The sequence below is a fragment of the Rhinoderma darwinii genome, unplaced genomic scaffold, assembly GCF_050947455.1.
Source record: "Rhinoderma darwinii isolate aRhiDar2 unplaced genomic scaffold, aRhiDar2.hap1 Scaffold_426, whole genome shotgun sequence".
In the NCBI taxonomy this organism is placed as follows: Eukaryota; Metazoa; Chordata; class Amphibia; order Anura; family Rhinodermatidae; genus Rhinoderma; species Rhinoderma darwinii.
Window position 1 is genome coordinate 119676 of NW_027463794.1, and position 23363 is coordinate 143038.

General features: G+C 44.5%; 1 long non-coding RNA gene, 3 other non-coding genes and 2 pseudogenes across 4 annotated transcripts; 5 read left to right on the forward strand and 1 right to left on the reverse strand.

Moving 5' to 3' along the window:
* Nucleotides 1–1277: 1277 nt before the first annotated feature.
* Nucleotides 1278–1458, forward strand: LOC142710550 (U2 spliceosomal RNA; annotated as a pseudogene).
* A 6315-nt stretch (nt 1459–7773) lies between these two features.
* On the forward strand, nt 7774–7972 carry LOC142710555 (U2 spliceosomal RNA). Its single transcript, XR_012869574.1, has one exon. It is a non-coding gene; the product is annotated as a U2 spliceosomal RNA (small nuclear RNA).
* A 1272-nt stretch (nt 7973–9244) lies between these two features.
* Nucleotides 9245–9314, forward strand: LOC142710557 (U2 spliceosomal RNA; annotated as a pseudogene).
* A 778-nt stretch (nt 9315–10092) lies between these two features.
* LOC142710556 (U2 spliceosomal RNA) lies at nt 10093–10278 on the forward strand. The gene has a single exon (XR_012869575.1). It is a non-coding gene; the product is annotated as a U2 spliceosomal RNA (small nuclear RNA).
* A 6819-nt stretch (nt 10279–17097) lies between these two features.
* LOC142710543 (U2 spliceosomal RNA) lies at nt 17098–17283 on the forward strand. Its single transcript, XR_012869569.1, has one exon. It is a non-coding gene; the product is annotated as a U2 spliceosomal RNA (small nuclear RNA).
* Nucleotides 17284–21912: 4629 nt separating this feature from the next.
* Nucleotides 21913–23040, reverse strand: LOC142710517 (uncharacterized). Its single transcript, XR_012869545.1, has 4 exons — nt 22933–23040; nt 22427–22508; nt 22247–22329; nt 21913–22017 (listed from the first exon to the last, which is right to left on the reverse strand). It is a non-coding gene; the product is annotated as an uncharacterized LOC142710517 (long non-coding RNA).
* Between the last annotated feature and the right edge of the window lie 323 nt (nt 23041–23363).

The window sequence follows — 23363 nt, forward strand, 5'->3', positions numbered from 1 at the left end:
TTAATGAGGATTTGAGAGGGAATGAAAGTTGGGATGAATGTGGTATGAGAATAGAACGAAAACTGAACTTTTGGAGACTGAGAAGTTTGACACTGACGGGAAAAATTTTGATAGTTAAATCTGTTGTGTTACCAATTTTACTTTTTTGTGCAGTTGTTTTCCCTTTTGCTACTCACAAAATTAAGAAGACGGAAAAGATGATTTTTACATTTTTTTGGGGGAGTAGAATGGAAAAATTGAAGAGAGAGTATGTGTATAAGATGTGTGTGAATGGTGGTTTGGATTTTCCAAATGTTGAGGTATTTTTGGCTTTGAATTATATCAAAGTGGTGTCTGTGTTAGTGCAGAGGAATAATAAGACTGGTTTCATGATTAGATACTTGGCTGGTTGGATGTTGTATGGTCTGAATTGGGTAAAGAGAGATGCAAGTGTGCCTGTGGCTTTCAAGTGTCCAGTGTGGTATATGAGGATTGAGGTTTTTGTGAGGAAAAATGACTTGCTTGCTGTGCCAATGAGTGAGTTTAAAAATAAGAATGCGGTGATGAAGAGAATACGTGCGAATGAAATTCCATGTGAAATTGCAGGTTTGAGGTCTAATGAAGTGCAGAGTGTATGGAGTAAATTGAAGGTGAGTGGTATGTCAAACAGACAGCGTGATATTGTATGGATGTCGCTGCATAATATCCTACCTGTTAGGCAAGTGCAGAGAAGAAGGGATCTTATTAGGTCTGAGGTTTGCCCGAGGAATGGATGTGGAGCAAGTGAGAGTGTGAGACATATGTTGTGGGATTGTGACTATTCGTATGAAGTATGGAAAGGGGTGGGTGGTTTGTGTAAAGAACTAGCGGGGGTAAAATTTGTTAATTGGAAAGTAGCAATGTTTGGAATGGGTGCAAGTAGTCGTATGAAAGATAGAATTATGTGGTTAATTATGGCATGTGTGATGGAAAGTTTGTGGGATGTGAGAAACTTGTTAGTGTTTAAAAGGAAATTAGTGCCTGTAAATGAGTGTATTAGGATGATTTTGTCTAGACTTTACGTCATGTATTTGTGGGATAGACAGCGTGGTGGTGGCCTAGATTCAGAGGGGATATGGAAGTTCAAAAAATGGAAATTCCTGATACGATGTAGGTAATATTGTTCTGTTTTTTTTGTGATTGTTTATGTAAATTGAAGAAAAAATAAAGAACAAACCAGAATGATGATAAGTTTGAAGCAACGTGGATTTGATTTTCAAGTTTTGAGAAACATTATAAGTTGCTTATAACTAACTGAAATGGTTTTAAAAAAAAAAAAAAAAAAAATCTGTTCTTATCAGTTTAATATCTGATACGTCCCCTATCTGGGGACCATATATTAAATGGATTTTTAGAACAGGGAGATGGAAATAGAGCTTGCTCTGTCCACTCCACGCATTGACCTGGTATTGCAGTATTTCCAGGACTGGTGCACCCTTCCCTTATGTGTTGACTAAAATCAGATTCCAAAAGTGCTATTTGTGTTTGCTATTGTTTTTGTCTTTCTGATGGGATCTCCCCTTTTAATCCCATTATTTCAACACCTGTTGGACAATGCATTTGTACAGTCATGTGTGATAATGAGCTAATTTATTAAATGCAATTAATTAATACATTGCCACCTCTTGTTGTGTGTGTGTCTTCTGTGTTTCTGTGTTTCCGGCATTTCACATTGGAACAGCTCATTCACCTTCCTTGTCTTCTCTCCGCCCTCCCTCCTAGGTAAGTTAAAGAGCTGCACCTGAGCCAGCCACTGATTGATGCAGCACCACAGTCAAATAGTGGAGTGGAGTGGAGTAGGGGAACAGCAAACAGCCATTAAAGCAGCCAGCCGCCTACCCGCCACAATGGACCTACCTGTGTACACTAGATGGATGTGATGGAATGTACTGTCGTCCCTACATTTCAAGAAGAAGTAAGAATTGCAGTTGCAACAAACCCTTGCTTGCCTACAAAGAGAGCAGCAATTTGGATTTGTTACTTTGTTACCTGGAAGAATAACAAACTGTGCAAGGATGGAGGTTGTAGGAGCAAGGAGAACAAGTTGTCTGTAAAGTTGGTGGATGCCTATTTTCCATTTTGCAGTCCCTTGTCTCCCTCTTGTGGCCTCCTGGAGGCAACTAGCTGTGCAAAAAAAAGACAGCCTGGCGGCCGGCTGTTGCAGTGTTGCCCTCTCAGGCAACACTGAGTGACTGACTGAGCCGCACCGTCTTATATAAAGTTCAGACGGAACTTTGCACGTGTCATAGTGGAGCCCTCAGGATTCCAGAGCCAGCTTTCTGACATCATAATGGGGCCTCAGAGATAAAAGCCTGGGCCCAGGCAGTGTTGGTCAGTGCTGCTCAGCAGGCAGCACTGGACTGGACTGGATTACAGCTGATACAAGGTGTGAAGGAACAAGGGGTGGCTGTGGGCATGCACTTGCTGCCGCTGCCAGTGTTTATCTGCATGGCAGGAGGGCATTTGGGCGTTGCCAGGAAGGCGTTTTTATGTAGATTCCTCCTCTTTCAGCACTGCATTGTGGTGCAAGCAAAAGAAGCAAATCCTGTCTGGCTTCCTCTCCGGCCTTTATTCACCTCCCGCTTAGTAGCTGTAAATGTGTGTGAGCCTGCAGGGCCCCATGGAATTGCCTAGGAGTAGGCTGAATCAATCGCTGCAAGGGGTGAACAGCAGTATTAGGCAGGCTCGGTCAACGGCCGGCCCATTCGGGTTATCGCTTCTCGGCCTTTTGGCACGATCTCGTGTCATTAGGTGATCAGCATGTCATGCCCTTGGCCTTTTGGCATCGCCACCTCGGTGGCTTAAGCCATCTGCTGCTATTAGGGGGTAGGCTGGGTGATCATTAGTAGAGCGATCATGGGAGCTAGGCTCCGCTACGCTGGGATCGGGGAAACCCGGATCAAGAACGCTTTCGGTATCGACGTACCCTTGGATAAAAGAGATCTATTTTCGTTGAAGCATCTGGTGCAAGACATCCTCTTCAAGACCCTCAATGTCAGCAGGAGCGACATTCTATGCCTTCAGGACCCTAGAGGTAACCGTTTTACTCTTGTTCTCAACAGTCTCAATGCTTGTTACAATTTGTATGCGACAATCAAGGCAAACCTGCAAAATACTGATCTGGATGGACTTGTCTTCACTGTGCTGTATAACAATGATGTGCCATTGGTTGTGCTTATGTACAATCCTCATGTGTTGGTGGAGGACATTCTTTCTTTTCTAAGGAAGTACTGCTCCTATGCAAGTTATTCCCACCAGGTTCTAAACACTGAGTCTATATGGACTGGAAAACATAAGTTTTTTGTGCGCTTTGAAGAGGACCCTGCAGGACCATTGGGGGTTAAATACCCTCCCAGAAATTTTGCAATTGGCCGTGATAAAGGTTATTTATTTTTTCCCCAGCCCCCTGTGTTTTGCAGGAAGTGTAAAACGTATGGGCATACTTATGAAGACTGCACACAGGAAGGGGTTACATGCAACAAATGCAACCAGGATGGTCATCTGGCTAAAGACTGTAAGAATCCTATTGTGTGCAATATGTGTAGTATAGTGGGACATGCATTTAAAAACTGCCCAATGCGTGCAAAAAATAAGAGGGTGAGGACTATGGCAGAGGTAGTAGCAGGTGAAGCCAGTGGCAGTACATTTAATGTGGTTCTAAGCTCTGTTGTCCAGGGAATTCAGGAGCCGACGCCTAAGGAGCCTGCTGAGCCGACGCCTCCCAGAGGGCCTGCTGGGCCATCACCTCCTGGGGAGCCTGCTGAATCTCTCACTGAGCTAACTCATGCTAGCAAAACGGTGGCTGAAGAAATGGAAGTGGCTTTGTTGGAAGGAGACCTGCCTCACCCCTCTGATGACTTGACTGGTTTGAGGGGGGATGGTGAGATAGATGCTTCTCTCTCCAGGACTCCGGTCTTGTCCTGGGAAGGAATTTACATAGAACAAGATGGCGGAGGTGGCCAAGGAGACTTTCCATCTTCTCTTGTGAGATCTGCTGAGGAGGAGGGAGAAGGGTCGTCTTCCAAAAGACTACGTACTATGCTGTCACCCTTGAGTGAGGATGGAGCCAGCCCAGACAGGGGAATTTACCCTATCTCTCATTTCTCTGAGGATTTTCCTTTTTTAGGGGAGGACGCAGAAAAAGCTGTCTTTGTGTCCGGTTGCCAGCCTCCAGGAGGCGTAGGCTGATCAGACAGTGGGGTATCGGTGGTTACGTTCGTAAAAAGATCAAGATATGGGCTCCAAAACTACATTTAATGTCATATCCATAAATGTCAGACAAATAGCATCTAAGTCTAGACGTGCTTTAGTTTTGGATCATGTCAGGAATCTTGGAGCAGAAATTTCTTGCCTGCAGGAAGGTGGCATATCTGAACCACCGGGGGAGGGGGATTGGCCCTATGGGCAATGTGTTTGGTCAGGGTCTTCGTTTAATAAAAATGATGGTGTAGGGATACTACTGGGGAATAAGGGTATAAACTTGGAGAGTTACACAGTGGTTGAAATAGGCCGATGTTTGATTGCAGTAGTGTGTTGTAGGGGATTTAGGGTCAGGGTGATAAATACGTATTGCCCTACAGACAGGGCGAGTAGGCTGGCTTTGTTAGAAAAGCTGAGCCTTTTCCTACCTGGGAGGATACCTACAATTTTTGTAGGAGATTTCAATTGCTCCTTTGATGGAGAGGGCCTGGATGTGACCGGGAAAAAGTTAAATCAATTAATGTCTGACTTTTCTTTTCTAGATACGGCAGAAATGCATTTGGGTAAGCCACCACCACCAACGTATAAATCAGACAGAGGAGGGGTTGAGTCTAGGATTGACCGTATATGTGTATCCAAGAATCTAGTTTGTAAGACTTTTGTTCAAAGTGAGGTACCATTTTCGGATCATGTATGTTTGCAAGTATGGATGGAAGGTAATTGTAAATTTAGTTTTGGGAGGGGTGTATGGAAGTTGAATAGTAGATTATTAGAGGATGTGGAAGTGATGGACGAGTTTAAGTGTAAGTATGCTGTGTGGAAAAGGGAGAAAAATAGTTTTAAAGATGTGCTTAAGTGGTGGGATTGGGTGAAAGTGCAGATTAAAATTTTTTTTGTAAGATGGGGACGTAAACAAGCTACTAGACTACGTAATCAGTATAAAGATCTGAATGTTAGGATAGAATGGTTACGTAAGATGGGTGAAAATGGGATTGATATGAGTGATTTGTTGGAAGAGGCCAGAAAGGAGTTAAAGCAGGTTTTGGAAAGAAAAGGTAAAGAAATCATTTTTAGATCAAAAGTGGAATATCTAGATAAAAATGAAAAATGTACAAGATTTTTTTTCAAAAAAATGTGTGGTAAGAAAGAAGATATGAATGAAGTGGTTAATGAGAAAGGTGAGTGTATGGAGGGTGTAGATGTGGTAAAAGTGGTGGAATCATACTATTCAGAGTTGTATGGGAAAAAATGGATTGATAATGGTTTGATGAATGAGGTTTTGGGTGGTTTGGAAAGTGTCCTTGGTGAGGATGACTGCGTGGGGTTGAATGAAGAGATAACTCTTGAAGAAGTGAAGAATGTGATAATGAGTGCAGGGAAAAATAAAACTCCTGGTAAAGATGGTATTCCGGTGGAATTCTACGTAAAGATGTGGGAGGTAATTGGGGTAGACTTGCTGGAAGTGTGTAAGAATATATGGGATAAAGGGGTTTTGTGTGAGTCTATGAAAGAAGGTGTGATTGTTTTGATCTACAAGAAAGGAGACAAGAAGTGTCTGGGTAATTGGAGGCCAATTTCATTATTGAATGCAGATTATAAATGTTTTAGTAAAATCCTGGCTAATCGCATGCGTGAGGTGGTAGGTAAAATTGTAGGGGAGGAGCAAGTGTGTGCTGTGCCAGGTAGAAGTATGACTGATAATTTGGTTTTGTTGAGAGATTTGATTGGTGACTGTATGAGTAGGAAACAGAAGTGTATGATGCTTGCATTGGATTTTGAAAAGGCTTTCGATAGGGTGTCGCACGGGTTTATGTTTGCTGTACTTGCTAGGATGGGTTTCTCCACTAGGTTTTTGGAAGGTGTGAAGTGTTTGTACAGGGATGTGTCAAGTGAAGTTTTGGTGAATGGTAATTTAAGTTCAAAAGTATGTGTAGAATCTGGGGTTAGACAGGGGTGCCCTATGTCCCCTGTTTTGTTTATTTGTGTAATTGAAGTTTTGATGTGTTTAGTAAGAAGAGATAAGGTAATGAGAGGTTTTCTGATTCCAGGGAGTGGGGGTAAATGTGTTAAAATTTTGGGTTATATGGATGATGTGGTGGTTGTGAGTGATTGTATGGCTGGGCTGAATAGAGTTAAATTATGGTTGGATTTCTTCTGTGGTGCATCTGCTTTTAAAGTGAATTGGGGTAAGTGTGTATTCAAGTGTTTTGGGGACAGGGGAGTAAGAATGGGAGGGGTGCGAAATGAAGTGGGTGCAGTGAAAGTGTTGGGGATTCAGTTTAATGATGATTTAAGAGGGAATGAGAGTTGGGATGAATGTGGCTTGAGAATTGAGAGGAAGTTAAATTTTTGGAGGCTTAGGGACCTGACCCTATCGGGGAAGGTATTAATAATAAAATCGGTTATTCTGCCAATTCTGGTCTTTGTGGCTTGTGTTTTTCCAACCGCCAGTAGGAAGATTAAGAAGTTAGAGAAAATGGTTTTTACTTTTTTTTGGGGAAGCCGAATGGAGAAACTGAAGCGTGAATTTGTATATAAGTCTTGTGAGAATGGGGGTTTGGGTTTTCCACATGTTGAGGTTTTTCTTGGGCTTAATTATATTAAAATGGTGGTGGTTCTTTTGGGAAAAGGAAGTAAGAGCGCGTATATGGTTAGGTATATGGCTGGTTGGATGCTTTATGGGTTAGATTGGGTTAAGAGAGATGCCACTGTGCCTGTTGCTTATGTATGTCCTGTATGGTATATTCTGATTGAAAAATTTATTAGGAAGCATGATTTGATTGCAGTTCCAATGGGTGAGTTTAAGAATAAGAAGGCTGTGTTAAAAAGGTTGTGTGTGAATGAGGTTGTGTGTAATATTGTGGGTTTGAGAGGACAGGATGTTGTGAATGTTTGGAAGAAGTTAAGTGTGACAGGTATGTCAAATAGGCAAAAAGACATAGTGTGGATGGCGATGCATGATATTTTGCCTGTTAGAGATGTGCAGAGGAGGAGGATGTTAGTTAGATTTGAGGTTTGTCCGAGAGTTGGGTGTGGTTCGTGTGAGACTGTAAGACATCTCTTTTGGGACTGTGATTATGCTTATGAGGTTTGGAGAAGAATGGGTGGTTTGTGTAAGGAATTGGCTGGGGTAAGTTTTATGGATTGGAAGGTCGCAATGTTCGCTATAGGTGCATGTAATAGGGCAAGTGATAGGGTATTATGGTTGATTATGGTGTGTATAATGGAGAGCTTGTGGGATGTGCGCAATTTAGGTATTTTCAAGCATAAGTGGGTACCAATTAATGATTGTGTGAGGATGATACTGTCGAGATTATATGTGGTTTATCGCTGGGATAGTCAGTGTGGTGGTGGCATAGACGCAGAGGGAGTTTGGAAATTTAAGAAATGGAGAAGGTTAGTGAAATACAGTTAATTGTTGTTTTCTATCTCTGTTTCAAATGTTGTCCCTTGTTTTATTATGTTCCTTTTTGATCGGAATAAAGTATTACCATGATGATGTATGACTAAGGCAACTTATGCCTTAAAGATGCAAAATGGTTCTTGCGTTGTACTGTTGCTTTAAGTTGAACTGAAAAAAAAAAAAAAAAAAAAAAAAAAATCTGTTCTTATCAGTTTAATATCTGATACGTCCCCTATCTGGGGACCATATATTAAATGGATTTTTAGAACAGGGAGATGGAAATAGAGCTTGCTCTGTCCACTCCACGCATTGACCTGGTATTGCAGTATTTCCAGGACTGGTGCACCCTTCCCTTATGTGTTGACTAAAATCAGATTCCAAAAGTGCTATTTGTGTTTGCTATTGTTTTTGTCTTTCTGATGGGATCTCCCCTTTTAATCCCATTATTTCAACACCTGTTGGACAATGCATTTGTACAGTCATGTGTGATAATGAGCTAATTTATTAAATGCAATTAATTAATACATTGCCACCTCTTGTTGTGTGTGTGTCTTCTGTGTTTCTGTGTTTCCGGCATTTCACATTGGAACAGCTCATTCACCTTCCTTGTCTTCTCTCCGCCCTCCCTCCTAGGTAAGTTAAAGAGCTGCACCTGAGCCAGCCACTGATTGATGCAGCACCACAGTCAAATAGTGGAGTGGAGTGGAGTAGGGGAACAGCAAACAGCCATTAAAGCAGCCAGCCGCCTACCCGCCACAATGGACCTACCTGTGTACACTAGATGGATGTGATGGAATGTACTGTCGTCCCTACATTTCAAGAAGAAGTAAGAATTGCAGTTGCAACAAACCCTTGCTTGCCTACAAAGAGAGCAGCAATTTGGATTTGTTACTTTGTTACCTGGAAGAATAACAAACTGTGCAAGGATGGAGGTTGTAGGAGCAAGGAGAACAAGTTGTCTGTAAAGTTGGTGGATGCCTATTTTCCATTTTGCAGTCCCTTGTCTCCCTCTTGTGGCCTCCTGGAGGCAACTAGCTGTGCAAAAAAAAGACAGCCTGGCGGCCGGCTGTTGCAGTGTTGCCCTCTCAGGCAACACTGAGTGACTGACTGAGCCGCACCGTCTTATATAAAGTTCAGACGGAACTTTGCACGTGTCATAGTGGAGCCCTCAGGATTCCAGAGCCAGCTTTCTGACATCATAATGGGGCCTCAGAGATAAAAGCCTGGGCCCAGGCAGTGTTGGTCAGTGCTGCTCAGCAGGCAGCACTGGACTGGACTGGATTACAGCTGATACAAGGTGTGAAGGAACAAGGGGTGGCTGTGGGCATGCACTTGCTGCCGCTGCCAGTGTTTATCTGCATGGCAGGAGGGCATTTGGGCGTTGCCAGGAAGGCGTTTTTATGTAGATTCCTCCTCTTTCAGCACTGCATTGTGGTGCAAGCAAAAGAAGCAAATCCTGTCTGGCTTCCTCTCCGGCCTTTATTCACCTCCCGCTTAGTAGCTGTAAATGTGTGTGAGCCTGCAGGGCCCCATGGAATTGCCTAGGAGTAGGCTGAATCAATCGCTGCAAGGGGTGAACAGCAGTATTAGGCAGGCTCGGTCAACGGCCGGCCCATTCGGGTTATCGCTTCTCGGCCTTTTGGCTAAGATCAAGTGTAGTACCTGCTCAAGCTGAGGTTAGTAATCATCCCTGCCGGTGGTACGTGGGCCATCGTAGGGGGATGACAGAACGCCGAGGTGAGGGCAGGGAACCACAACGGTCATCGCTCTGGTGTACGCATTTGGTTTAAAGGTACCATTTGTAGGTGACCAGGCGACCGCCGGATCGAGGTCATTAGGCCGGGTAGTTTGGAAGCCCGAGTTGCTACGTGCCCCAGGGCTGGTGACCCTGGGGTGCCCTAACTCACTGGGGGTGGGATCCCACTGAGTGAAGGCACACTTGCACGCACTCTCTTTCACGCTATATGAGCACACACCTTTATTCTCCCGGCCTTCTGGCTGGGAGATGAGGAATTTTTTATACCTGGCGGATGTCCAGGCTGTATCACAGCGCACATCCACTTATTTAATTTTGTTTTTCACTGTGTGTTTGTCACAAGGATTTTGGGATGCGGTGCCCTTTTGGGACCCTCCTGAGGTCTAGGGGGAAAATGTGTGGCCTTCTGGTTCCTTTTTCCCCTGCAACCCGGCCTCCCTTCTTCGGAGGGGAGGTGCAACTAGGATGCAGGCTCCTAGGTGGACACTGGGGTGGCAGCCCAGGTAGAAGCCTAGGAGTGTGTTTGGGTCTCCCTAAGCTTCGGCGAGGGGGGACCATCGATCCTTGATCCTCTAGGCCTATGGTTTGGAGGGTCAGGGAATGGTTATGCGGGGCCTCTCTCTTTTAAGAGAAGGGCTGCGATAGACCGCATCCTTGTGCACTTTTTGTGTGGCACCTCTGCACTTTTTATGCACTTGGGTGATAGAAAGCACGACTCGGGCTTTCAATAAAAAAAAAAAAAAAAAAATCTGTTCTTATCAGTTTAATATCTGATACGTCCCCTATCTGGGGACCATATATTAAATGGATTTTTAGAACAGGGAGATGGAAATAGAGCTTGCTCTGTCCACTCCACGCATTGACCTGGTATTGCAGTATTTCCAGGACTGGTGCACCCTTCCCTTATGTGTTGACTAAAATCAGATTCCAAAAGTGCTATTTGTGTTTGCTATTGTTTTTGTCTTTCTGATGGGATCTCCCCTTTTAATCCCATTATTTCAACACCTGTTGGACAATGCATTTGTACAGTCATGTGTGATAATGAGCTAATTTATTAAATGCAATTAATTAATACATTGCCACCTCTTGTTGTGTGTGTGTCTTCTGTGTTTCTGTGTTTCCGGCATTTCACATTGGAACAGCTCATTCACCTTCCTTGTCTTCTCTCCGCCCTCCCTCCTAGGTAAGTTAAAGAGCTGCACCTGAGCCAGCCACTGATTGATGCAGCACCACAGTCAAATAGTGGAGTGGAGTGGAGTAGGGGAACAGCAAACAGCCATTAAAGCAGCCAGCCGCCTACCCGCCACAATGGACCTACCTGTGTACACTAGATGGATGTGATGGAATGTACTGTCGTCCCTACATTTCAAGAAGAAGTAAGAATTGCAGTTGCAACAAACCCTTGCTTGCCTACAAAGAGAGCAGCAATTTGGATTTGTTACTTTGTTACCTGGAAGAATAACAAACTGTGCAAGGATGGAGGTTGTAGGAGCAAGGAGAACAAGTTGTCTGTAAAGTTGGTGGATGCCTATTTTCCATTTTGCAGTCCCTTGTCTCCCTCTTGTGGCCTCCTGGAGGCAACTAGCTGTGCAAAAAAAAGACAGCCTGGCGGCCGGCTGTTGCAGTGTTGCCCTCTCAGGCAACACTGAGTGACTGACTGAGCCGCACCGTCTTATATAAAGTTCAGACGGAACTTTGCACGTGTCATAGTGGAGCCCTCAGGATTCCAGAGCCAGCTTTCTGACATCATAATGGGGCCTCAGAGATAAAAGCCTGGGCCCAGGCAGTGTTGGTCAGTGCTGCTCAGCAGGCAGCACTGGACTGGACTGGATTACAGCTGATACAAGGTGTGAAGGAACAAGGGGTGGCTGTGGGCATGCACTTGCTGCCGCTGCCAGTGTTTATCTGCATGGCAGGAGGGCATTTGGGCGTTGCCAGGAAGGCGTTTTTATGTAGATTCCTCCTCTTTCAGCACTGCATTGTGGTGCAAGCAAAAGAAGCAAATCCTGTCTGGCTTCCTCTCCGGCCTTTATTCACCTCCCGCTTAGTAGCTGTAAATGTGTGTGAGCCTGCAGGGCCCCATGGAATTGCCTAGGAGTAGGCTGAATCAATCGCTGCAAGGGGTGAACAGCAGTATTAGGCAGGCTCGGTCAACGGCCGGCCCATTCGGGTTATCGCTTCTCGGCCTTTTGGCTGCGACCAAGTGTATTCGTACAGGAGGTTTCAGTCAGAAGGTGCCTGGGGTACCCGGCTACTTGGCCTGGGGGGATCGTCACTGGTTTATCGCCTTGACTTCACCCCCCTGCAGCTATTGGGTAGTCGGACTAGTCCTCAGGCAACGGGAAGGGATCGCTAGGCGGACAGCTTGCGCTGGACGGCCTAGAAGGGCGGAAAAACTTGTTGGGACAAGCAGGAATGCCGTTCACCTATGGGTTTGTAACTGGGGAGACCCAGTTACGCCAAACCATCCGGATCGAGGTCGGAGAGGAACATCGCCAGCGGAAGAACCTGAAATTCATAGTAGGGGAAATCCTGCTTGGCTCCTTCGGCCTCAGACGGGAAAATATCCTGTGTCTGAATGACCAGGAAGGCCGCGGTCGGTATACCATCTCCTTCTGCACCGCGGCCTGCTGCGATACGATCTGTGCAGCCCTGTCTGGTTCCGACCAGACAGATGAGCGCCTAGATGGGCTTCATTTTTCTCTCCTCTACGGAGAAGAGTCTATTCCACTGGTCGTGGTAATGCATAGCCCCTTTGTCCCCGCCAAGGACATTGACACATTCCTAGGGCGCTATTGCAAGGAAATTCACTTCTCGCATGAAGTAAAAAATGCTGAGGGATTTTGGAACGGAAAGAGAAAGTACTTTGTCAAGTTCTTTCAAGACCCCAATGGCATACGTGGCTTTGTGCACCCTCCAGCGAATTTTGCCATTGGGAAGAACCGGGGATACCTGTTTTACCCCCAGATGCCCCGGTTTTGCTGGAACTGCCAAAAATATGGGCACACAAAAGAGTCATGCAGTGAAAACCGTGTTGTTCGCTGTAACAAATGTGGAGGCCTGGGGCACGTGGCCGCCAAGTGCAGTTCCAGAGCAACATGTAACCTGTGCGGGGAGGCAGGTCACATGTATAAAGACTGTCCTAAAAGAACGCAGTCATTGAGGGGTGGGCCTAGGCCTGGTCCATCCCGTCCAGGGCCAGGGCAGCAGTCCACAACAGGTGCGGACTCTGCTGGTAATGCCCCGGAAACGGCACCCGCCGAAGGGCCAGGACCAAGACCCTCCAAGTCACGAGTGGAGGGTGGTCCTGGGGATTCCAAAGGGCCGGAGCAGGGCTGTTCTGGTTCTGCGATGAAGGCCCCGAGCTCCATACCTGAGTCGGTTGGTAGGAAATCTCGCCGGTCCTCGGTGCCGTCAAAGGAGGACTGGGCAGAGGTGGTGGCTGGTGATGATCCAATTAAGGGATCTAGAAGGAGGGGCTCCACGCTGGACCTCCCTGCCACCAGCTGCCTCCGACCGACTGAGAAGCCCGAGTCTGACCCTCTTATTACGCCAACAGGGGGTCGGGCATTGACGGCTTCAGGTGCAGTAGGCAAGATGACGAGAGAGAAGGAGGGGACCTCACAGGCTCCTGAGCGCCCTGAGCAGATGAGTGACCCGGAGATACCTGCAGCCGTACCGGAGGTAGCAGCGGCCGGAGTTCGCGATGGTGATGACAACAGCCAGGAGTCGGAGGTGACATCCAGTGACGGGGAGGAGGAATCAAGGATGGACCTGACGAGTACGGGGAAAAGGCTAAGAGAAGAAGATGTGCCCACCATAAAGAGGAAGACAATATGCCGCAGCTCGGATGAGAGTGAGTTCAGGGGAAGAGTCGGGTCGATTCATATATCTGGCTCTGACCCTGGGAAAATCCTGGAGTTTGCATCCCCTGATACAGGGGAGTCTGGCTCCCAATTTATATCGGAGTCGGATTCCTCGGAGGTGGACACTGACGCCTAACAATAACTATGCCTTGTATTCCTCTGAAAGTTGCCTCGCTAAATGTGAGGTCCCTAAAGAGCCCTGTTCGCAGGGCTGCTTTATTCTCTTTTCTACAGACTATGGACTTTGATTTTTGCCTACTGCAGGAGTGTGGAATCCCTAACAGCATGGACTATATGGACTTGAAAAAAGACTGGAAGCTGGGCCCTTCGGTGTGGTCGGGTGCTAATGACTGTCGTTCTTCAGGTGTGGGATTGCTCTGCCGTGGCCATTCTATTTCGATACAAACCGTCACTGAGATTATGCCTGGCAGAGCTATTTTAACCCACCTGCACATTAATGGACTTTTAATACGTATTTTAAATGTCTATGCCCCTCCTGATAAACAGGAGCGGGCAGAGCTTTTTAATATTTTACCACTGTTTTGTGTTGGGTCTACCCCCCTGCTGGTAGGAGGTGATTTTAACTGCACAAGAGAAGGAGAAGGCCGGCAGGGTGGGGATGCAAATAGAAAAGACCGCACTACCTACCTGCTCAAAAATTTTATTGAAGATTTTAAATTGCGCGATTGCTGGAGGGAACTCTTGCCAGGAGACGCAGGTGCCACATGGTCTAATGGAAGAGTGAGCTCCAGAATCGATTTTATTTTTGCTTCCCATGATTTTATCTCTCAAAAATGTATGATTTTAACAAATATATTTTCAGACCATAAGCTCCTTAGTGTGTCCCTGGAGCTGGAGGGAGAGCAAAAAGTGAGTAAGGGCCTCTGGAGGTTAAACACCACGCTCCTAGAGGACCCTGAAAACAAAAGTGAGTTTGTGCGGACCTACCAGTGCTGGCAATCACAGAAAAAGCCCCACGAGACCATGCTGCACTGGTGGGAGGGCATTAAACCCAGAATTAAATTATTTTTTATCCGAGCAGGTAGGAAGAAAGCTAGAGAAAAGAAACAGTGGTTTTATGTTCTTAATAAGCGTTTGCATGTGCTTTTTAAACTAAAGGATGTTGGGTTTGAGGTGGATTCGGATATTTTAAATTTAAAAGCTGAAATAAAAAAATGTTTAGATGATAAAGGCAAACAAATCATTTTTAACTCCCATGTAAAACACCTTGAAGAAGATGAGAAGTGCTCCCGATTCTTTTTTAAAAAGGTAAATGGTAGGCGAGATGCTATTTTGAACCTAGAAGGGGAGACTTCTATGGGAGGAATGTTGAATGCAGCTTTTAACTTTTACCAACTCCTTTTTAGTAAAAAAGCTATTGATAAATCCTTTTTAAATCATGCTCTTAACTCCCTTGATTTTAAGTTAGATATTTTAGACCAGGAGGTTTTATCCCGAGATCTTAATTTAGAGGAACTTTTATCTGTTTTTAAAAGTTTTTCAGCGGGAAAGGCCCCTGGGGAGGATGGGTTGCCTATTGAATTTTATCTAACTTTTTGGGATGTTTTAAAAGAGGATATGATTTTACTGTACAAAGAGGTTTTTATCACTGAAGAGCTGCCCCCTTCCTGGAGAAGGGGGATCGTGTCTTTAATTTTTAAAAAAGGTGAAAAGGACCAACTGAAAAATTGGCGTCCCATTACACTTTTAAATGTAGACTACAAGATTTTAGCCAAATTGATAGCGGTCCGTTTTAAACCTTTTATCAGTAAGCTAATCCACCCAAACCAGGTCTGTGGGGTACCTGGTAGATCTATCACTGAGTCCCTTAATATTTTAAGAGATGTTATTTGGTATTTTAAAGATCGAGGCCAAAATCTTGCTATTTTATCACTAGACTTTGAAAAGGCCTTTGATAGAGTGTCCCATGAGTTCCTTTTTATGGTTCTTAAAAAGATGGCGGTGCCTGATTTTATGATAAGTCGTGTTATGCTTTTATATCGGTCCTGTTTTAGTGAAATTTCTGTAAATGGATTTTTAACTAAAGGTGTTCCTCTTTTATCTGGAGTCAAGCAAGGGTGCCCATTGTCTCCCCTACTATTTATATGCGCAATGGAGCCCCTGTTAGCTATGCTCAGAAGTGACAAAGTAGTCAGAGGCGCCCCGATACCTGGTGGGAGGGGTAACCAAATAAAGGTATTGGGCTACATGGATGACGTAACAATTTTATGCCCTGATTCAACATCCATGAGGAGGGCGCTGAGGAACACCACCTTTTTCTGCGAGGCTTCTGGTTTTAAACTAAACATTGATAAATGTGATTGTTTTAATATAGGAGGCTGGGATTCCTCCCTGACCCCAGGAGTCAGAATGCAGAAGGACCAGATTAAAATTTTAGGCATTGTTTTTAATCAGGCGAACAATGGGACCTCTAACTGGGACTCAGTGATAGCAAAAATAGAGAAGAAGGTTTTAATGTGGAATCTTAGGAGCCTCACGATGGAGGGGAAAATTTTAATTATAAAAATGGTTTTAATCCCAATAATGCTTTATGTTGCCATGGTTTTCCCTCCGTCCATTTTATATATTAAAAAGCTAACACGCATTTGTTTTATGTTTCTGTGGGGCTCCAAGATGGAAAAATTAAAACGTGATGTTATGTATAAATGTAAGGACAATGGCGGGAGAGATGTTCCTAACCTTTTTACATTTTTTTATATCAAATATTTCTGCTTCTGTTTTAAAATGTTTAAATCCGATGGCATTTTTAGCTGCTTTTTAAAATATGCAGCGGGCATGGTTTTTAAGCGTTGGTCTCGTATCTCCCTAAATTCTCCTGTGCTTCTGTGTCCCCCAAAACACTATGTGGTGCTGGAGAAGACTGTCAGGCTCCTGAGCCTCCATGAGTTGGAGCCTGATATATTGGGGGACCAGAGGAAGGTGTCAGTGGCGTGTAGACACAGAGAAGAAATGGTGGCAGTTTCCAATCTCTCACAGGCAAGGTCCAAGCAAGTGTGGCGGAATGTTTTTGGGAAATACCTTGCAAATGTGCATAAGGACCTTGCCTGGGCGATCGTGCACCAGTGCCTCCCTACACGTGAGTTCCAACACAGGCGAGGACTGGTGGCGAGAGCCAAGTGCCCGAGAGATATGTGCAGAAATGATGAGACGGTAATGCACTTATTCTGGAACTGCCACTATGCACAGGAGATTTGGAGGAAGGCTGGCCTTTTATTAAAATGGATTTGCGGTCTTAACGATTTTAAATACGAGTACGTTTTTTATGGCCTTTTTACCTGCCCATCATTCAGACAGCAGATGATCTGCTGGATGATTATTAATTGTTTTAAAAATGCCATCTGGAAGGTTAGGAACATTCTTCTTTTTAAACGTGATTTTATTGATATTAAAGATTGTGTTAAAATCGCGTTGAGTGAATTATATGTATATTATCTAAGAGACAAAAAACATCTCGGAGCAAAAGAGGCGGCATCCATGTGGTGTCTGTCTCTATGGAACACAATTATTATGTAAATTATCCATGTATTTATAATTGTGATTTTATTGCTTGTTTTATGATGTTTTATCCTGCCATTGTCATACTTTTAAAGAAACCTTCTTCTCGTTGAAAATATATTGCCTTTATCGTTTTAATGAAATGTATTAAAAATAAACATTTTTAGTACCGAATTTTATGCTATAAAAAGGTTTTTTAATGAAATGTATTAAAAACGTTTTATTACTAATCTTATTGGACAATTGAATGTATAAACAAATTTATTATTACGGAATTTTATTTAACAGCATTTTATTACTGAATTTTATTTTGTAAAAATTGCATTCTATGTATGTGAATATTTGTCAATAAAATTTTGTTGAAACCTTTATCTGTTCTTATCAGTTTAATATCTGATACGTCCCCTATCTGGGGACCATATATTAAATGGATTTTTAGAACAGGGAGATGGAAATAGAGCTTGCTCTGTCCACTCCACGCATTGACCTGGTATTGCAGTATTTCCAGGACTGGTGCACCCTTCCCTTATGTGTTGACTAAAATCAGATTCCAAAAGTGCTATTTGTGTTTGCTATTGTTTTTGTCTTTCTGATGGGATCTCCCCTTTTAATCCCATTATTTCAACACCTGTTGGACAATGCATTTGTACAGTCATGTGTGATAATGAGCTAATTTATTAAATGCAATTAATTAATACATTGCCACCTCTTGTTGTGTGTGTGTCTTCTGTGTTTCTGTGTTTCCGGCATTTCACATTGGAACAGCTCATTCACCTTCCTTGTCTTCTCTCCGCCCTCCCTCCTAGGTAAGTTAAAGAGCTGCACCTGAGCCAGCCACTGATTGATGCAGCACCACAGTCAAATAGTGGAGTGGAGTGGAGTAGGGGAACAGCAAACAGCCATTAAAGCAGCCAGCCGCCTACCCGCCACAATGGACCTACCTGTGTACACTAGATGGATGTGATGGAATGTACTGTCGTCCCTACATTTCAAGAAGAAGTAAGAATTGCAGTTGCAACAAACCCTTGCTTGCCTACAAAGAGAGCAGCAATTTGGATTTGTTACTTTGTTACCTGGAAGAATAACAAACTGTGCAAGGATGGAGGTTGTAGGAGCAAGGAGAACAAGTTGTCTGTAAAGTTGGTGGATGCCTATTTTCCATTTTGCAGTCCCTTGTCTCCCTCTTGTGGCCTCCTGGAGGCAACTAGCTGTGCAAAAAAAAGACAGCCTGGCGGCCGGCTGTTGCAGTGTTGCCCTCTCAGGCAACACTGAGTGACTGACTGAGCCGCACCGTCTTATATAAAGTTCAGACGGAACTTTGCACGTGTCATAGTGGAGCCCTCAGGATTCCAGAGCCAGCTTTCTGACATCATAATGGGGCCTCAGAGATAAAAGCCTGGGCCCAGGCAGTGTTGGTCAGTGCTGCTCAGCAGGCAGCACTGGACTGGACTGGATTACAGCTGATACAAGGTGTGAAGGAACAAGGGGTGGCTGTGGGCATGCACTTGCTGCCGCTGCCAGTGTTTATCTGCATGGCAGGAGGGCATTTGGGCGTTGCCAGGAAGGCGTTTTTATGTAGATTCCTCCTCTTTCAGCACTGCATTGTGGTGCAAGCAAAAGAAGCAAATCCTGTCTGGCTTCCTCTCCGGCCTTTATTCACCTCCCGCTTAGTAGCTGTAAATGTGTGTGAGCCTGCAGGGCCCCATGGAATTGCCTAGGAGTAGGCTGAATCAATCGCTGCAAGGGGTGAACAGCAGTATTAGGCAGGCTCGGTCAACGGCCGGCCCATTCGGGTTATCGCTTCTCGGCCTTTTGGCTAAGCTCAAGTGGCTTGTCAGAGGGTCTCCTAGCCTGTCATACCCTTGGCCTTAGAGCATTGGCAGTTTACTGTCTGAAGTTCTATGCTGCTATAAGGGGAAGACCACGGAGAACAAGAAGGCGATCGACTGAGTTCCCAGACAGGGATACAGATAATATGGCTTCTTATGGCCGAATCCGATTCCTTGAGCGTGGACAAAATTTTGTGAAGAACGGCATCCGAATTGATATTGGAGAAAATTATCGGGAGGAGTTCGGATTGAAACATCTGGCTACAGAGATCCTGTTTGGACTTCTTCTGGTGGAAAAGAATGACATTCTCTGCCTACAACATCCGGCAAAAGACTATTACATCCTGGTCTTGGAGACAACAGCTGCCTGCCAGAACTTCTACCAGACTCTGAAATTGAAAGAGGGGAGTCCAGAGCTGGAGGGACTTAAATTCACGTTGCTCTACTCCTATGGTGAAGCGTATGTGACTGTCTTCATGTACAATCCGTATGTCACCATGGACAATATTGCTCGGTTCCTGCTGCGGTATTGTACGGACATTAAAAATGGCCAGAAGGTGATGGACGAAGTTGGCCTATGGACAGGCAAATACAAATTTTTGGTGAAGTTTGGAGCAGACCCAGATGGGATTGGGGGAGTTCACCACCCGCCTTCCAATTTCACCATTGGCCGTGACAGAGGCTATCTTTTCTACAACAATATGCCCTCCTATTGTAGGAAATGTAGGAAGTTTGGGCACAAGCCAGATGGATGTAAAGCAGAGGCGGCTGACACACGCTTCTGCAGTCACTGTGGGAAGCTTGGCCACAATAGAGACGAGTGTCAGGAGGAGATCACATGTAATCTGTGTGGTGGGAAGAGACACACATTCAAAGATTGCCCAGATAGGGTAAAGACTTGGGCGCAGGTTGCAGCGTCAGCTCAACAACAACCTGGACTGACTATTCTATCCAAGGAGCCTGCTGCTGGGCCATCTGTTGCTGGCCTCATACGGAAGGTGGCCCCAGTATCAGAGGGAAAAAAGAACCTATCCATTATCCTGAGTCCTTCCGTAATGGTGGCCGGTCCTGTAGCAGTTACAGAGTCCGATGTCCCATCCGAGGCCGAGGGTCTGTCATCTAGCGGTTCTCGTGTGACTGATGTCCGCTCTCCCAGTCTTCCTGATGGCCAAGAGGATGACTGGGGTGAAGTGATGGAGCTGGAGGAGAAAAGAAAAAGGAAAAAGGTTGAGTCGGCTGAGTCAAGTAGTGTCAAGTCGAAAAAGGCTATGAAGGCAAAATTAAAAGACGTACAGCCAGTGCTGGCAATGGAGACACCGCAGCCAGTATCGGCAATTGAAATGTCCCAACCTATCCAGCCCACCATGGATATCCAGGAGTTCGCAACTCCAAGCCTGGGGGATATACTTCCTGAACTTTCTGATTCTGATGGGTCATCATGAAGTCTGAATGATGTCCTGTCTGAAGTTGCTCTCGCTGAATGTGAGGAGTGTGAGGAGCTCTGCCAGAAGGGCTGCCTTTTTTTCGTTTTTGAGCACATTGAACTTTGATATTGTTTTTCTGCAAGAATGTGATATAGATCACAGTATGGACTATAAAGAGCTGAGAGACAGTTGGCCTCACGGACAATCGGTTTGGTCAGGCGAAAATTCAAATAAGTCAACAGGAGTAGGCGTTTTATTGAAAGGGCAGAATTGCCGAATTATTTCCTTTGTTGAACTTATCCCCGGGAGGGCGCTTTTAGTTATTGTTGACTATAATGGGAGTGAAGTGAAACTCCTCAATGTGTATGCCTCACCTGATACTAATGAAAGGTCAGAATTGATTGAAGATATCCAGCCATTTATTGCCGGCTCAACATCGCTTGTAGTAGCAGGTGATCTCAACTGTGCACTCGAAAGTGAAGATCGAACTGGAGGTGCTGCAAGAAGAGTAGATAAAACCGTACAACAGTGGAAAAATTTCATTTGCGATTTTGAATTGTCTGATGTATGGAGGAGTCTGAAGAGGTCTGAACCAGGTTATACCTGGGAGAACGTTACAGTCAAGTCCAGACTGGATTATGTACTCACATCCAAAAATATGAAGCCAGTGGATATTAAGATTGAAGACAATATCTTCTCTGACCATAAAATGCTCAGTGCAACTATTCATATCCCTGCAAATGAAAGAGGAAGAGGAGTATGGAGATTAAATACCAGCTTTCTGGAAGACAAAGTGATGCAGGAGGAATTCATTGTAGCCTATAAAAAATGGGCAACTGCTAAAGGAAAATTTCCATCAATCCTAGAATGGTGGGACAATACTAAAGAGAAGATCAAGAACTTCTTCTTAGATTATGGGATTAAAAGAGCCAGAGAGAAGAAAAGGTGGTACAAGAGACTCAACACAAAATTACAGACTTACCTGAGTTTGAAGAGCGCTGGTGTTGATATCGCTGACCTGGTGGGAAAAATTAAGAAAGAAATTAAAGAGGTCATCCATCAAAAAGGACAAGAAGTGATCTTTAATACTAAAGTGCAACAGTTGGAAAATAACGAGAAATGTTCACGCTTCTTTTTCAAGAAAAGTATGGAACAGAAAAATATCATGACCAATATCGCTGGTCAAACCAGCAAAGAAGGTATGCTTCAAGAGGCCAAGAAATTCTATCAGTCTCTCTTTGACAAAAAGAAGATAGATATGTCTTTTGTCTCACACGCCCTAGAAGCGCTAGAACTTAAGCTTGGCCAAGCTGAGAAAGAAGACTTATGCAAGGAACTTACCTTGGGAGAACTCCTGAGTGTAATCAAGAGTTTCGCAAGAGGGAAGGCTCCAGGATCAGATGGTCTATCAGTGGAGTTCTATTCAACATTCTGGAACACTCTGAAGGAAGACCTGCTGGAGATCTTCAAAGCAGCAATGAAGAGCGAGCTGTTACCTGAGTCATGGAGGAGAGGAATAGTTACTTTGCTGTTCAAGAAAGGAGACAAGACCAGTCTTGAAAATTGGAGGCCAATAACCCTCCTCAATGTCGATTACAAGGTGTTATCCAAAATCTTGGTTAATAGAATTAAGAAACACATCGACAAGGTCATCCACCAAGACCAAGTTTGTGGGGTACCGGGTAGAAGTATTGCAGATAACCTAAATACCATCAGGGACTGCATCTGGTACTCCAAAGACAGAAAGCAAGATTTGGCCGTGTTGTCACTGGACTTTCAGAAGGCCTATGACCGAGTCTCGCACGAGTTCCTGTGGCTTGTGCTGAAGAAAATGAATTTTCCTGAGACAGTGATCAAACAAGTCGCATTACTGTACAAAGAATCCTATAGCCAAGTTACCATTAATGGCTTCTTGTCTGGAAAAGTGGATCTGATGTCTGGGGTAAAACAAGGATGCCCCCTGTCGCCCATCCTCTTCATCTGTGTCCTCGAACCCCTGCTCACGCTGTTGAGGAAAGATAAGATCATTAGAGGGGTGCCGATTCCAGGAGGAGGTGGGCAGTCAGTGAAAGTAAGTGCCTATATGGACGATGTCAATATTCTATGCTCCAATAAACAATCTGTGAGGAGGGCGCTACTGCTAACAGACTTCTTCTGTCAAGCATCAGGATTCAGATTGAATAAGAATAAGTGTGACTGCTTCACACTGAAGGAATGGAGGGATTTCGACTTACCTGAGGTCAATACCCAGTGCGACAGAATCAAAATTCTTGGTGTCATATTCACGCCCCAGAATGATGGAAAAGAAAGCTGGGAGCTGATAAGTGAAAAGGTGAAGAAGAAGATTGAGTTTTGGAAACTCAGACAGCTAACAATTGAAGGGAAGAACTTGGTCATCAAGGCACTAGTACTACCTCTGCTGTTGTACTTGAGCCAGGTTTTTCTACCAAGCGAAAATCGTCTTAAGGAACTCCAAAGGATATGTTTCCATTTCATCTGGAATTCAAAAATGGAGAAAGTTAGACGAGAGATAATGTACAAGCAGAAGAAGAATGGAGGAAAGGAGATTATCTTCTTTAAACGCTTTCTATATCTGCAGTATTTCTCCTTGTGTTTCAAGAACATCAAGACGAATAAAACCTGGGCCTATTTTCTAAGGTATGCTGCTGGACACGTGTTCAGAAAGAGAAAGTGGATAGAGCTGCCCCTTACAAAGCCTACCTTGCTGCTACCACCTGTGCAGTATGTATGTTTGGAAAGAACCATCCGTGTCTACCAACTGGAAGGTATGGAACAGGAACATCTTAAGAATGCCAGAAAGCTGAGAATGTTGCTGGACAGTCACCAAGAGACAACAAATGTGAGTAACTTCACTACATCAAAGTCTATGGAGCTATGGAGAAACACCAATGCTCCTTACCTATCCAATGTTCTTAAAGACTTGTCTTGGATGATTCTACACGAAAGTCTCCCTACCAGGGCATTTCAGTATAGAAGAGGGCTCGTCTCCACTCCAAGATGCCCAAGAGCTGGGTGTCCTGGAGAAGAAAGCGTCATGCACTTAATGTGGAACTGTGACTATGCTCAGAAGGTATGGAAAACTGTTGGCATCCTACTGAAATTTACCTGTGAATTAAGGTTCCTGAACCATGAAGTGGTGCTGTATGGAGACTTCAAGCATCCTGTGGGAGAGAAGAAGAGAGTGTTGTGGATTATCTTGAACTGTTTAAAAAATGCCCTATGGAAGGTGCGCAACATCTTACTGTTCAGAAGAGACACCATTTCCGAGAAAGACTGTATAAAGCTGGCCCTAAGTGAAATTTACGTCTTCTATTTGTTGGACAGGAAGAG